This window comes from Rhinatrema bivittatum, chromosome 1 (genome assembly GCF_901001135.1).
Source record: "Rhinatrema bivittatum chromosome 1, aRhiBiv1.1, whole genome shotgun sequence".
Taxonomy (NCBI): domain Eukaryota; kingdom Metazoa; phylum Chordata; class Amphibia; order Gymnophiona; family Rhinatrematidae; genus Rhinatrema; species Rhinatrema bivittatum.
This window is the reverse complement of record NC_042615.1, coordinates 810,548,765-810,564,962: the sequence shown is the minus strand read 5'-3', so window position 1 is coordinate 810,564,962 and position 16,198 is coordinate 810,548,765. Positions and strand designations below refer to the sequence as shown.

At 42.6% G+C, this 16,198-nt stretch overlaps 1 long non-coding RNA gene and 1 other non-coding gene across 2 annotated transcripts in view; both read right to left on the bottom strand.

Moving 5' to 3' along the window:
• Positions 1–16,198, bottom strand: part of LOC115078465 — a 148,060-nt gene that overhangs the window by 31,499 nt on the left and 100,363 nt on the right. The gene's annotated exons all lie outside the window — the stretch shown is intronic.
• LOC115082756 lies at positions 13,042–13,257 on the bottom strand. Its single transcript, XR_003854251.1, has one exon. It is a non-coding gene; the product is annotated as a small nucleolar RNA U3 (small nucleolar RNA).

Genomic DNA, 16,198 nt, shown 5'->3' with positions numbered 1-16,198 from the left:
ATATAACATGAACCACCAAACAATCCACAAGATGGGGGTAAATTAATGTACTTAACATTACCCAACCCACACCAAATTAATTCATTTTATTGTTTTATCTGTAAATATTGCTCTGTGCAATCTCTCCCCCTTTTCCAGTTCCAAGTTGATTTCCCTGATTTATTGTAACTTTCTCAATTCCTTTATCTGATTCACGATATTTAAAGTTCAAGGTTCTTTTTGAGAACATTGTTTTACGTTATGTTATGTTTTACACACTTTGTTAATTGTAAACCGGGTTGATGCGATGCCAGTCATGAAACTCGGTATAACAAAAACAATAAATAAATAAATAAATAAATAAAATCTTTAACTTTTTAAATATTTTTGTAATGAATTAATATACCGCACACCAGTAATCACCATATCATTAAAATTGTAAACACCCTTCTCACAATAGAAAACATTTTTTTTAGAGAGGAGAGTGATGTCTCATAAAGTACGTTCAAGATACCATCCAGGTTATCTTTGATGTTTTTTAATCATGAACACCACCTTCCACCCTGTTATATAATTTTTTTCATTTCGATTTTTGTTACTCAAAAGATTGTTTATCTCTTGTAAAATATTGTGAAAAGTGCACCATCAACATGAATGAAACCCGTCCACCAACTCATTGTAAACGAGCCATACTTAGCTTCAAAGTGAGACGCTGAGAAGTCGAATCGGCATGAGCGTGATTTACCCAACAAGGCCTAGTTTCGAATCTCTTCTTCGTCAGGGGAACCACATCACCACTGCTCTTCTCAGCTCATTCATGTTGTTAATCCATCTCATTTTCTCTGAATTCAAAAAACGCTCGCAGTGCGCTGCCTAGATGCGGTTCCCCTGACGAAGAAGAGATTCGAAACTAGGCCTTGTTGGGTAAATCACGCTCATGCCGATTCGACTTCTCAGCGTCTCACTTTGAAGCTAAGTATGGCTCGTTTACAATGAGTTGGTGGACGGGTTTCATTCATGTTGATGGTGCACTTTTCACAATATTTTACAAGAGATAAACAATCTTTTGAGTAACAAAAATCGAAATGAAAAAAATTATATAACAGGGTGGAAGGTGGTGTTCATGATTAAAAAACATCAAAGATAACCTGGATGGTATCTTGAACGTACTTTATGAGACATCACTCTCCTCTCTAAAAAAAATTTTTTTTCTATTGTGAGAAGGGTGTTTACAATTTTAATGATATGGTGATTACTGGTGTGCGGTATATTAATTCATTACAAAAATATTTAAAAAGTTAAAGATAAAACAATAAAATGAATTGATTTGGTGTGGGTTGGGTAATGTTAAGTCCCTGCTTATATGGCAGGCAGGTAACCACAGCTCTCTACTGACCCCTTACCTCTTCCTAGCAGGGGATAAAGTAAAAAAAAAAAAAAATCCTCGCAGAGGTAGAAATGGAGAATCTCCACCGAAACAAATCTCTTCAGTTTCTCAAACCACTGAGGCCGCGCCTTGCGGACCTGTTGGATACTAAATAGGGAGGCACCTCTTCTCCTCTCCCAGGTATCAGGCTGTGGAGATCGGGGGAAACTGCAAGCTGCATTTTTCTCCTGAACTCCCCACATTGCTTTCCTGCTCTGTCTGCTTTTATACAGGCCGGGCTGACCAACCCAGCAGCCTCACCGGAGGTGTTGGTCAGGGATGGCCTCCCCACCTCCTACTCCTAGGTCCTACCCAGGGCCAGAGGTAGGCACAACATAGTCTTAGGGAGGCCATTTAGTGGAGAAGTTATCCAGATAACCTGACCTGCATATTCGGCGGGATAAACATCCTGCTAAATATACTAACCTAAAGTTATCTGGCTACATGTAGCTGGATGACTAAGAATCCTAACTGGCTATGAGTGTGTGTGTGAGCACTTGAGCCTGCCTGGGAGTGTGAGTGAGTGTGTGTGTGTGTGTGTGTGAGCACTGGAGCCTGCCTGGGAGTGTGAATGTGTGTGTGTGTGTGTGTGTGAGAGCACTGGAGCCTGCCTGGGAGTGTGAGTGTGTCTATGTGTGTGAGAGAGCACTGGAGCCTGCCTGGGAGTGTGTGTGAGCACTGGAGCCTGCCTGTGAGTGTGTGTATGTGTGTGTGTGAGTGTGTTTGTGTGTGTGAGAGAGCACTGGAGCCTGCCTGGGAGTGTGTATGTGTGTGTGTGTGAGAGAGAGAGCACTGGAGCCTGCCTGGGAGTGTATGTGTGTGTGTGTGTGTGTGTGAGAGAGAGCACTGGAGCCTGCCTGGGAGTGTGTATGTGTGTGTGTGTGTGTGTGAGAGAGCACTGGAGCCTGCCTGGGAGTGTGAATGTGTGTGTGTGTGTGTGTGAGAGAGCACTGGAGCCTGCCTGGGAGTGTGTATGTGTGTATGTGTGTGAGAGCACTGGAGCCTGCCTGGGAGTGTGTATGTGTGTGAGAGCACTGGAGCCTGCCTGGGAGTGTGTGTGTGTATGAGAGAGCACTGGAGCCTGCCTGGGAGTGTGTATGTGTGAGTGTGTGTGAGAGCACTGGAGCCTGCCTGGGAGTGTGTGTGCGTGTGTGTGTATGTGTGGGTGAGAGAGAGCACTGGAGCCTGCCTGGGAGTGTGTATGTGTGTGTGTGTTTGAGAGAGCACTGGAGCCTGCCTGGGAGTGTGTGTGTGTGTGTGTGTGTGTGTGTGAGAGCACTGGAGCCTGCCTGGGAGTGTGTATGTGTGTGTGTGTGTGTGTGTGTGTGAGGGCACTGGAGCCTGCCTGGGAGTGTGTGTGTGTGTGAGAGAGAGAGCACTGGAGCCTGCCTGAGAGTGTGTATGTGTGTGTGTGTGTGTGAGTGAGAGAGAGCACTGGAGCCTGCCTGAGAGTGTGTATGTGTGTGTGTGTGTGTGTGTGAGAGAGAGAGAGCACTGGAACCTGCCTGGGAGTGTGTATGTGTGAGCACTGGAGCCTGCCTGGGAGTGTGTATGTGTGTGTGTGTGTGTGAGAGCACTGGAGCCTGCCTGGGAGTGTGTGTGCATGTGTGTGTGTGTGAGAGAGAGCACTGGAGCCTGCCAGGGAGTGTGTGTGTGTGTGTGTGTGAGAGCATGATTTCCTTAAGAAATCCATGCATGCAATGGGGTAAAAAACCAGAATTGGATCAGTCATACTGTCAGAAATGCAACCAGTTGGCAATCCCAGTCAGCATGAACTTTCCAGGTGAAGTGATGCAGTTTTACAAAGGGTATTTGTGGTTTTTAATGTGACCGCTTTTATTTTTGACATTTATATTTTCTTGGATTGCATCACTCCCCCAGACCCCTACGCTTTGGTTGTAGCGACGGTTGTTTGCTGCTCTGTAAACAATAAAACCATTAAGGGAATTCAGGGAGGCCTGGGCATCAGCGCAGGGTATCCCCCTAAGTTGTGAACAAGTGATGGGAAAGACAGAGAACCACTGAGGGAGCCTGTGGCAACTGCACCCAGCCATGGGCACTGGGCAGACCAGATAGGCCTGCTGGTCCCTCTCTGCCCTCAGGTTCTCTGTTTCACCGTTTCAGTGCTGCCTCACCACAGAGCACATAGGAAGGAAAAATCAAAGCCCTCTAGGAAAATGAGAGTGTAATTCCCGTTCCTGAATTTCCATGGCTGCCGGAACAGCTGTCAACAGCTGGTCACGCAGCTCCCTTTGGTAACCCTCACCCTGTCGCCTGGGCGGTTAGGTCGGGAGCCTGTGGAATTCAGCGTCTGCTGACAGTTAAACCCAATTTATCCTGCCGAAGAAGCTAGCGAGGGAGCGAGAGAAAAGAGGCACAGAACATAAACCGCAGGACTCTCCTGGAATACCAAGTGACTGGCGGACACACAGGCCGAGCTGCCACCGTTTTATCTCTCTGTCCACGGTGACAAATGAGGCCTAGCAGGAATGAATGCCCGTCTCCAAGCCATAAACCATGGCAGGAAAACACTGCTCACAGCCGGACAGTTATTGTCCCCCCCACACCCCCCGGCTTTCTATAAACCTAAGTGAAAGGAGAAGCTGTAAAAGCAATTTGAAATATAAGCGGTCAGAAGGACGTCGCTCTCTCCATCGCAGAGGGCACTCTCTCTCTCTCTCTCTATATATATATATGGATAGAAGATAAAATCATTTGAATGGAACACACCACTGATGAAGGAGATAGAAGTGCAAATTGAGAGCTTTAAGAGTTGAAATTATACAATCTACAGTGGTGTTTTCCATTATAAAAGACCAACTACAACATTCATATATTTTGGTGATGTAAAGTCTATTAAGGGTAAGATTGAGGTAAGAAATAGGATAGAGTTGAGGGTCACAATCATTCGGGCTTAAACCAATATCCAGTGGTAATTGTTATTATATGGAGATAAAGTAATGAATGATGTATATGGGATTGATATTGATTTTATGTAAAAACTGAAAAAATTTACATTATCATTGAATTTTCAATAAAGCAGTATAATTTTAGGAAAAATCATACTTTTTGCATGAGTAATTGATAAGTGAGAGTACTTTTTTTCCTTCCCCCTAAATTTTATTTTGGGGGGTTTGTTTGTTTTTTTGCGTTTTATATATATATATATATATATATATATCTATATATCTATCTATATATATATATATATATTTTTTTTTTTTTTAAATTAATTTAAAGGGGCACTGAACTTTTTCTTGTAAAAAGCTTTCCCCAGTCTGGTAATTTCGAGAGCTGAAACCAGCACCCTGGGAAAGGAAGCATATCGGCGATCGTTTCCGGCTAACTAGCCGAGCCGTACATTAACTGAAAATGGACCCCGGGGCGGCTGGATGTTTCAGCCTCACTGTTTTCTTTTTTTTTGGTGGCTGCCTGGGTTATTACATTGCTTCGTGATAAAGCACGGGGTAGAGGGGGGCTAGGGTACTGGATTAAGTAGGGGATTTACAAGAATCAAAAAAGACCACGAGGCCCGAGGTAGCCCACGCGTATTAGGGAGCGCAGACCAGCACGGCGACAGAAAGATACAGGATGGAAAGGTGAAGTTAAAGCCCGGGGGGGCGTGGAAAGGGTCGTCTCGGCTTAATATGAGAATTTTAAACTCTCAGCTTCTGAAAGCGGCAGGGAGCCAGCAAGGAAGACAACTGGACAGGCTGGAGAGGGCCAATCGGTCCTTATCTGATGTCAAAAATCAGAAAGGGCAGCGAGAAAACCCAAAACACACACAATTTCTCGCCAACAGTCGTTCAAAACGCCTGATTAAACATTTAAAATGGAGGAAAAAGGCCTCAGAAAGGAGTAAACAGTGTGGAATCACAAGTCGCTAATCTCTCAATCCTTGGTCAAAAGTACCTCCTTACAAAACAGCTTGATGTTTTGCATAGGTAAAACTTTATCAAATTACTGTATATCTTCACTTGCAGCTCTGGCTTAGCTTGGCTGTGCTACACTAGCATCTTTATCATTAGGGTGTTGGAATATGCCTTAGACCATTTTGCTTTAACACTGGCTCTGCTGTTATTGATGCATGTGAGGCTGGACTCTGAGGTGTCCCAGAGCTGCCATCGTGTACCCTGCTCTCGTACAACTGCTCCCATGCCCTGTCATGCGAGAGCAGTTATGATGAACCCCTGCGGCAGATCTCTATCGAAACATGGCATCTGTTTCACGCAACACTTTGTATCTTGCTAAAGATAGAGGTGGCTTGGGAGTCCCGAATTTACAATGGTACTACTGTACGGCCCAGCTCCGTGCCCTACTGGTATTCCATACTACTCATAACGTCCCGCTGTGGGTCTCTCTGGAACAGGCAATAATAGGGGATTTTTCCACTCTCTGCACTCCCGTGGCAGCCTAAGTCCTCCTAGGCCATGGTCTCTTACATGCCCTATGCTCTGGGTACCACACTTTGCCTTTGGCAGAGGTGGAAAGCTCTGTTGGTTGGGAAGGAGCCTTATACTCCTCTCACTCATCTTTTTGCTAATGCGCTTTTCCCTCGTACCACCACTGCTGCGGCGTCTCAGCCATGGCTTGCCGCTGGCATTCGCTATATAGAACACGTTCTTGTTCAGGGCTCTATCATGACAAAGGAGGCTGTTTGCTGTCATTATCAGCTTATAGACGTGGACTTCTTACTGTATGCTAAAATATATCACTCTATTAAAAGGGCTGTAAGACAGGGTACTCTGCGCCTTAATGTCACCTTGTTTGAACATTATTGTATTAATGTACATAAGCTAAGGGGTCTCATCTCCAAAACTTATGCTTTATTGGCAGGGAGGACACCGGGCCAGTTTTGCCAACAGAGGGCTTGGGTGTCTAACCTTGGCCATGCATTGGATGAGGATGACTGGTCTCAAGTTTTTCTGACAGCCCACAAATGTTCTATCTCTGCTAATCTCCAGGAAAACTGTTACAAACTATTATATCGCTGGCATTATACCCCTATGCTTCTCCATCGCTTCAAACCTATCATACCGGATGCCTGCTGGCGGCAATGCGGTCAGATAGGAGATTATTATCATATATGGTGGCAATGTGGGAAAATTAGTAGCCTGTGGGCTGAGGTTTTTGAGTGGTTATCTCACACCCTTCGGGAACCTCTAGAAATCAAACCGTGGCGCGCCTTGTTAACCTTGCCAGTGACATCAGTCAATAAACCACAACAAAGGTTTATACAACAAGTCTTTATTGTCACTAGGATTGAAATAGCAGCACATTAGAAAGCAAGTAGTGTCCCCAGTCTTGCCCGAGTCCTTCATAGATTACATAATGTTTATCAACTGGAGGGCCTAACGGCAGTGCATCATAACCGTGTGAAACCTTTTACTGCAATTTGGGAACCATATTTTACATGGTTCACGGATCAAGCTCAGGGGGACACTGTCCCTGGTTTGAGTGCTGAGCCCGCTTGTTAATCTGATCTCCCCACTTCCTGTTTTCCCCTCCCAAGATTGGGATTTCCCGACGGTCTCCAGGCGCCTGACTCACTTAAGGCTGTGTACTTATGTCACCCCTTCCCAACAAAAAACGAAAAACTATGTACTTTTGCCACTCATTCATTTGTTGTTTCAATTCCTGTTGTCAGGGTGGGAGGGGAGTTGTGGGTCTTATTCTTATTTTTATAGTTTTGATGATTGCTAGTATGGTTGTACTTACTATTTTGTATTTACTAAATCATCCAATAAAAATTGTTAAAATGAAAAAAAAAACCCATGGCATCTGTGCCAGGTAGATGAAGTGGAGGATGATTAACCTTTTAAGGTTCAAGATTCAACTTTACATATACTGGACTTGTGAAGATAAATATCCATTTCTTGATTATCTCAGGGTATGCACGGTATGGGGGTAATTTTCAAAAGGATTTTCACGTGTAAATGTAACAACCATTGTAGCAATTTTCAAAGCTCATTTATGTGTGAAAAGTGGACTTATGCGGGTAGATCCTGTGGACATTTCAATGGCATATATTGTAGCAATTTTCAAAAGCTACATGGGTAAAGTGCATTTTTTTAAAATTAGACTCTATGCGAATAAGTGTGGAATATTTGGGAATCCATTATAGGTGGAATAGATGTCATTTTAAATAAATAAAATATGAAGTGATATAAACAAATGTGCAGCATTCGATTAAGTGTGAAATATCTGGAGAAAAAGCAATTTTTGGATTTTTTTATTGCAGACAAAGCATATTCCAAACATTCATCCAGGAGGCCGATGATTTTAACAGGGATACTGGTGTGGAATGAGCAATTGAAGCTGCAAATGGGTATCCAAGTAGGAGGGACTCTAATTACAGGTTGCCTGCATCATCTATGGGTATGAGTAAGCAGTTGTATGATTTCTGATTGTGATATCTACCTGCTGTGGTTTTGATCTCTCTCTACTAAAATAAATACAACAGTATTTTATTTCACTCTGCCTAATGCTGGAAGAATGAAATGGATTAACAGAAAGAACTTAAAACAAATAACAGGTAAGTGATCTTTTCTGCTGACTTGATTCCACTTCACAGCAATGCTCTTCTTAACACTATTTTCCTTTCCTCGGGTAACACTACAGGCTGTGACCTAAATGGCAGCCACGCAATCAACTTTCAAAACGCTTTGATCCCCAGAGACAGCGTCTGCACCCTAACACAAAACCTAGCGGAATTTACTGTCCATAAATTCTGATCCCTTTTCCCTTGATTTGCCTTTTCTCTACGTCTTGTAACGAACAGTGAAGATCCGAAAGGGCCAGGAACAGAATGCTCAATGGCATCCTAACAATATCTAACAAATCAGAGGTAATAAGGCAGTAATTATTAATGCCACACTATTAATTTTATTGTGAAGAATCTGTTTTACATCAATACTTCACGTGAACAGAACATAACATCCAATAGACCACTATCCTATGTCACCTATATCCGCAAATTTACTATAACAGTAAAAATATTATCCCCTCATACTCAATCGTGCTTGATCCTCCAATCACTACAATCATACATCCATAGATCTCAACCACTCATTCATTCATCCAAAATATAAAAACCATCATATTAAAACTTCCCTTGCACAAGTGTCATAATAATGTTATTAATGTAGAAATACCACTCTATATTGTTTTTCAAACATACTGCTGTCTATACAATATAGATTATTTCTTAGGTTTCTCCACTATGTACTTTCCTTCAAAAATACTAACATTTATAAAACAACAAATTTTTTTTATCATTGTACTGTCCTCAGATGTTCTTGTTGTATTTGTCCAACGAGCGCCTCGTTTCACCCTGCTGCTCAGGGCTTCCTCAGGGACACCTCACTTTTTACTTCTCAGCGTGTTGTTGCTTAATGTCTTAGCTGTAACCTTGAACAACGTGATAGTGGTCCAGCACCCGATGCTGTTATTTTTTACATCAGACCAATGATATTCCTCTGACGGTTCCTGTATTTAACATCTTCAAACCAATACATTTTCTAATATTTGTGCTTGACGCATCACCATTTATTTTTCATCTTACACAGATTGCGCAAATAGATTCTCTAACCGGCACGTCAATATTTCACACTGGCCTTCAGTTCACAAATGATCTGTTCAGAGTATCTTCTCTCTGGGCCCCCAGAGAAAGATTTCCGCATGAGATTTCTCCAGGCAGCACCCAGGGGTTTCCACAAGGCTTTTTACAAAGAGAAAAATCTTTAAAAAAAATCCCAAATCAACCCGGGATGCAACCCCTACCAGCCAGTGAGTAGACTGAAAGATCATCTCCCCGAACTCCTTCAAGGACACCAGGCTAGAGTACCTGAACCCCCAAAGGCAGGGCTCAAAAATGCAAAAATACGTAAAAGCTTCAACATCTCCTCTAACTTCCAAAAATCAGACTGCACTGCCCCAAACTCTTATATAACTACCAAGGAATGGCCATCCCAGCACCCTCAAAGCATAGGGCTGTACCGAATGGTGCCTCCCTTTAACCACAATTCTGTCATGTTCTAGCTGCATGAATTAACTAGGGACTTTTACTACTAAACCCCAAAGGGTCATTACACATCTCCACTGGGAGGCCGTTCCATGCATCCACTACCCTCTCTATAAAGAAATACTTCCTAAGATTACTCCTGAGTCTATCCCCTTTCACCCTCATCCCATGGCCCCTCATCCATAGGCCTCTGTTATATTTTTTTAATTTACTTTTTGCACATAAAACATAAAGACCAATTTATCTTGATTCTTGTATTTCCATATTCCCGACTGTCAGCATTTTGAAAGCTGTAGCGTCTCTACTTCAGAGCTAGTTTATGCTTGTTCTGCATTCCTCTACGGTGAAAAAAAGCGGCCATTTTTAACGGCTGTATCTGCAGGGGTAACCAATCTACTTGAGTCTGGGGATGGACCGATCAAAACTAATGATTAATAATCATTGACACGAACAATGTCGCGGAGATGTAGCAGCTAATGGTGAGTGAATTACAGGAAGAACTGATTTTGTCACAAGGTCCTTGATATTCAGAATTCAGGAATATGCTAATCAAGGGCATCTCTGAAAATAAACTATGCCAGTGTTTCAGAATTCCCAGCGCCACAGCTGTTGACTTGTTTGTGTACAGCAACATACATATTTGTTTATTCTGATCTTTCACCAATGTTATATGGCAATCATTGTGGCCAATCTGAGTAGAAAGCCCTAAAATATGCAGTTTTAATTGCTGCTTGCGAGTATCCTCTCTCCCAAAAACAAAGCATCAGAGATTGTGCTTGACATTTAAAATCTAATAAATCTGAGCACAGCCACCAAATTTTAAAACTCTGGCTGACTGGGTATCCCAACTTCAACAGACGAGAGTGGTGACTTTCAAACCTTAACAAGTCCCTCTTCTCAACAGGTTTCTAATATAAAGATGTACACATTTGCTCCCCTTCTTTACTTATAAGGATGACCCTCCATTGTAAACTGTAAATGACCATCTAAAGTACTTATCCACTGATGAAATAAATGGAACTCGTCCACTGATGTTGCTTGAAATGCGGAATCATTTCCTGGATATATGCAAAATGCTCAGATACAGTCTCTTAACATTGATAGACCTTCATAAATTGACATTGATCATGCACGTCTTATACTAGTGCTTTAAAAGCATCTATGGGTTTATAATCAACATCTGCATGTCTTTTTTATATGTGTTTTTGATTGCATTTAAGAATGTCCCGATATAGCCATAAACCCATAGACGCTTTTAAAGCATTAGTATAAGACATGCATGATTAACATCACATTTATTAAAGTCTATCTATTTGAGAGATTGTATCTGAAAACAATCTATAAACATTGATAATGGCTCCAAAACTGATCCAATACTAGATACAGTAGGTCCGCTGGTAGGTCTTGATAAAGATTTATGTTATTTTTGGTAGACCATACCAAACGTTTTATAATTTAAATTTGTATGCTAAGCAATCCTTACAGGGGTTGGCAAAGATATTCATCTCCTAGTTAAACCTTGCGGATAAAGGGGGTGGAGTGGTGATTCTTGACAGAGCACCATATGTGTAAGAATTATGCAGTCCAGCATACGTTCTGAGTTATCTGGCTAAATGGTTCCGAATAAGGGCCTCTGGATGCATTTAAGTGACTGATGTATTTAACTGCTTTGTGTTTAAAGTGCTATTTATGAATTAACTTTCTTGTTATTCGCAGCAGACAAATATTTTGGAAGCTGCGGAATATTAAGCTCTTAAAATAAATAGAGTAATAAAATAACTATAACCACACCCCTTCACTGCAAAATGAAGGGGTGTGGAGGACGGGTAGTCTCCTGCACCCAGAATCTTCTCCAAGGGCTTCTTAAGGATGAAAAGGGATTCCTTTTTGGGAGACCTATCAAACTAGCATCTTTGCTGTTTAGTCTTGATGATTAGATTAAAATTTAAATTTGTCGAAGTAACTGAAAGGTTTGTGTGAACTGGACTTAATGCAGATGCAACAAGTTAAACTAAACTTGCACGACACTACACCACTACGTAATTTGCTTATTGGGGTAGGCGAGAGGAGGACCATCTGCTCTTCTTTTGTTTGTGTGGCTCCACTTTGGGTTAGCCAATAGATGTCCCTAGCAGCCCACAGATCATCCAGCAGGAATGCCACATTTCAGCTCCTCCACTAGAGGCTGCTTGAGTGGGTGGACCTTGCCTAAAAGTAGGGTCTCGACTAATAGGAGGTGTGGCATTTGAGGTGAGATGTTGTAGGGAGAGGAGCTCTGTTGGAGTGAGTTTTTAGTGAGGCCTACATTTCTCACTTAAGAGGCCGATTCAGTAAACACTGCGGGAGAACGGGCGCTCCGTGTTGAGCGCCTGCTCTCGCAACGCGCCCAGCCATTTCTCTTGGGTGCGCAATCCTATATTTAAATGAGGGGTCCCCCTAAAAGGGGGCACTAGGGACGATTATGCGCCCCCCTAGAGCCTCCTTTGGCCCAGGAGAGGTGGCTCTCTCAGCGGTTTCAGGAAAACGACGCTCAATTTTTTGAGCGTTGGTTTTCCGAACCCACTGACAGCGATTGGTTAGGAAAACAGACACCGGTAAAATTGAGCATTCGTTCCCCTAACTGGACTGGGCAGAACATTTTTTAAAAAATTAAAAAAATTTTTTTTTTTACATTTTTGGTTCTTTGCTAGAATATTAAGTCGGACGGTGTACAGAAAAGCAGTATTTTCTGCTTTTCTGTACACTTTTCGGGGCTGCTCATAAATTAACAATTGCCCTTAGGTAGGCATTAATTTATGAGCGTAAAATGTGAGGACTGGCCACGCATTATACTTACAGAATGCTGGGTGAATGACTAATAGCCTCATCAACATACATTTGCATGTGATGAGCGCGTTTTCGAGGCACTAAACCTCTTACAGTATAAGGGGTAACAAACGCCCTCGCAAACACGCAGCCAAACGCATGTTGAACAGCGCGCATGGCCGAGCGCACTTTACACAATCGGCCTATTAGTATATTTTTGAGGCTACTCCTTCCTGCCCACTCCCTGCCAGTAGGGATATACCATACCTCAGTTTAGAGAAAGAGACTTCTTTCAGGATTTTTGACTTCTTTGTGAATTGTTTTGCTGGGTTGGCGGCCTGGTGTTCCCGGTGAAAGCAGGTCCCCCAGATCCAGAGGCCGGGTCACTGCCGAGCTGCTGGTGCCCTTCTAAAACAGAGAAGAGCTGCAGTGAAAGGGTCACCCCAGAGGGTTTTGTGCATTTTTTTTCTATTTTTTTCCTTAGAGACCTCCTGTACTTACTCCAGGCTTTCTTACATCCAGATCCTTGTTTTTCCTCCGTAAAGAAATATTTCCTAAGATTACTGGAGTCTATCCTCTTTGAACCTCATTGCATGACCCCTTGTGCTTTTTATTGGACTAATTTAATACAGCAGAGACTGTATAGTTCCACACTCTCTAAGGGTGCATCTGTTGCAGCAGTCAAACGCCATGTCCGTTATCCTGAGCATAAAAGAGTGCTCCCCAAAGCAAAGTTTTAGAGTTGGACTCTGTAGCTGATCTATGACCAGATCTTAAATCTTTCATTCACCAATAGTAAGAGGCACTAACCACTCAGCTTGTATTCTCTCCCTCCAGCTCCCCCAAAAGGGAAGAGGAATGATCATCAATAACTGAGAGCAACTGCATCACTGCAATACTCCCAGCCTGCTTCACGCTCAGGAGAGAACACTGCAGCTCCTCCTCGTGGTTAGCGAGACAAATCACTTTCATGCACATTTCTCCAGTTACCAACTATAGAAATGATCCCTGAAAGTATAGTCTTAACCTTCCCAGCCCGCCGGCCCCACTCCCCCACTCATGCTCGCAGCCATTCAGCTCACGGTGAGAGAACACCGAGCCCGTGTCCTCACAAAAAACACAGACAATAGGCCAGCAAAGCACACCTGTAACAAAACAATAGCTACAAACAGCTCGGCAACACTGCAAAGGTTGCCACAATGTAACAATCTCAGGATCTTTCGCCTGGAGTTTTAAGCCAGGAACCGTAACCCCGCCCCCTACTTAGCATACGGTGCCGTCACAGCCATAGAGTGGGCGGCACCTTTGCCCCGCCCCTGCCCGTAGGATTTATTTATTTAACAGTTTTTTTTTTATACCGACCTTCATAGTAAATAGAAAGAAAATAGAAAAAAAATAGAAAGAAAATAGATGGCGCAAAACCCCTAACAAAACAACCCTCTCATCATACAAGGGATCCTTAAATCACTACAGGACCGCCATTCTACAGAAAAAAAAGGAATACTATGCAAACAAAATACACCATTTTCAGTATGATGCCCAGGCCCTATTCGCTTACGTATCACAAATCACTAAATCGACCTCACCACCTATTCCAGATGAACAAGCTCTCTCCAAAGCTATAGAACTCGCTTCTTTCTTCCAACAGAAGATCTTAAATACCCTCGCCCTCCTTCCTACAAATACAACTCCCCTCAAGTCAGGCGAGAATTCCAATTCTCTAAATAGACCCAAACTTGACTGTTTCGAATCAATCTCCACCAAAGAGATTGAATCCCTTCTAAAAAGACAGAAACCATCTAGCCATCCGGCTGATAATATTCCATCGAGACTCCTGCTTCTCATCCCAAACTTGATCTCAGGACCTCTGACCAGCATCATAAACAGTCTCCTATCCCAAGGAAGCTACCCAGACATCCTAAAAACCGCTTCACTCAAGCCCCTCCTCAAGAAACACAATTTAGACCCAAATGTACCAGCAAATTTCAGACCCATCTCTAACCTCCCATTCGTCGCTAAACTAACGGAGAAACTGGTAAACACACAGCTTTCTGACTATCTGGAAGACCACAAGATCTTACACCCTTCGCAATATGGTTTCCGTAAATCACGCAACACTGAAACCCTCCTCATTTCACTAACAGACCATATTATTATGGGGTTAGACAAAGGACACTCCTTCTTACTAGTCCTGTTAGACATCTCGGCGGCCTTCGACACCGTCAATCACACCATCCTGTTGGATCGCCTAGCAGATATCGGCATCTCCGGATCTGCGTACAACTGGTTCAAGTCCTTCCTCAGCAATAGGACTTACAAAGTCAAAATCAATAATAAAGAGTCACCCCTAACAAAATCTAATCTTGGCGTACCACAAGGATCTTCTTTATCCCCAACCCTCTTCAACATATATCTCCTCCCCCTCAGCCAACTGTTAACAGATCTCAACCTAATTCATTATCTGTACGCAGACGACGTACAGATTCTAATCCCCATAACAGAATCAATCTCAAAAGCGCTCACCCATTGGAATAACTGCCTACATTCCATCACCAATCCACTCAACAGCTTAAACTTGGTCCTCAACGCCTCTAAGACAGAGCTTCTCCTCATCTCCTCAAATGATAACAATATCTCCCAACCATCACCACTCAACTCTCACATCACATATAAGCAGGTTAGAGATCTTGGGGTGATTTTAGACAATCGACTAAACCTAAGGAAAATGGTCAACATAACAACTAAAGATTGCTTCTACAGATTACAGGTCCTAAAACGACTTAAACCACTCTTATTCTTCCATGACTTCAGGACAGTCCTCCAAGCGCTACAGTTCGCCAAAATAGACTACTGCTGCGCCCTTCTACTAGGACTCCCCAAATCCACTACCAAACCTCTGCAGATGATTCAAAATGCAGCAGCAAGATTGTTGACCAGTACCCAGCTGCTACGAACACATCTCACCCATTCTCAGGAACCTACACTGGTTACCAGTAAATTTTAGAATTCTATACAAATCAATCACCTTAATCCATAAAACCATCCATCATCAACTTCAACTTGACCTGGAAATACCATTCAAACTCCACTCCTTTAACAGACCAACTAGAGACATTTACAAAGGCACTCTTAATGTTCCCCCCACTAAAGCCACACGCCTCGCTACGACCAAAGACAGAGCCTTTTCGATAGCAGGCCCATCTATCTGGAATAGCATCCCATCGAATCTCAGACTGGAGCCTTGCCTTTTAACTTTCAGAAAAAGACTTAAAACCTGGCTCTTTCACCAAGCCTTCCCTGAACCACCAGACAATTACTAGTTGGCCTTCATTCCTACCCGGTCTGGCACTCCGTTTCTCAAAGAAAAAATAAATGGACTCTGAGACTTTCAGGTTAAAGCACCGTTCTTAAGTTTTAACTTGTACACTCTATGGTAAAAATACTTTTACCGGCCTTTCTTCTTTCCAGCTTGTTGCAAGCTTCCAAGTTCTCTCCCCCTGTTGATTGTAACTTTGACTTATTCCTACTTATTGTTATCTTTCGTTTACGTGAATTTGTTACTCTAGTTTTTCCCTTTGTTAAACTGTAAACCGATCCGATATGGTAATTTACTATGAAGGTCGGTATAAAAAAAAACCCGGTTAAATAAATAAATAAATAAATAAATTTTTAATTTTGTCAGCCACCTCTCAAAGGAGGTGGCTGACAAAATTAAAGCTAAAAGAACAGCATTCAAAAAATATAAAGGATCTCAAAGGGAGGAGCACAAAGAAGAATATTTGTATCAACTGAGGGAGACAAAGAAATTAATCAAGTTGGCAAAAAGTCAAGCGGAAGAGAGGATTGCCAAGGAGATAAAAAATGGTGACAAAACATTTTTCAGATACATCAGCGAAAAGAGAAAGGTCCAAAGTGGTATAGTGAAATTGAAAGGTGGTAATGATCAATGTGTGGAGAGAGACGAA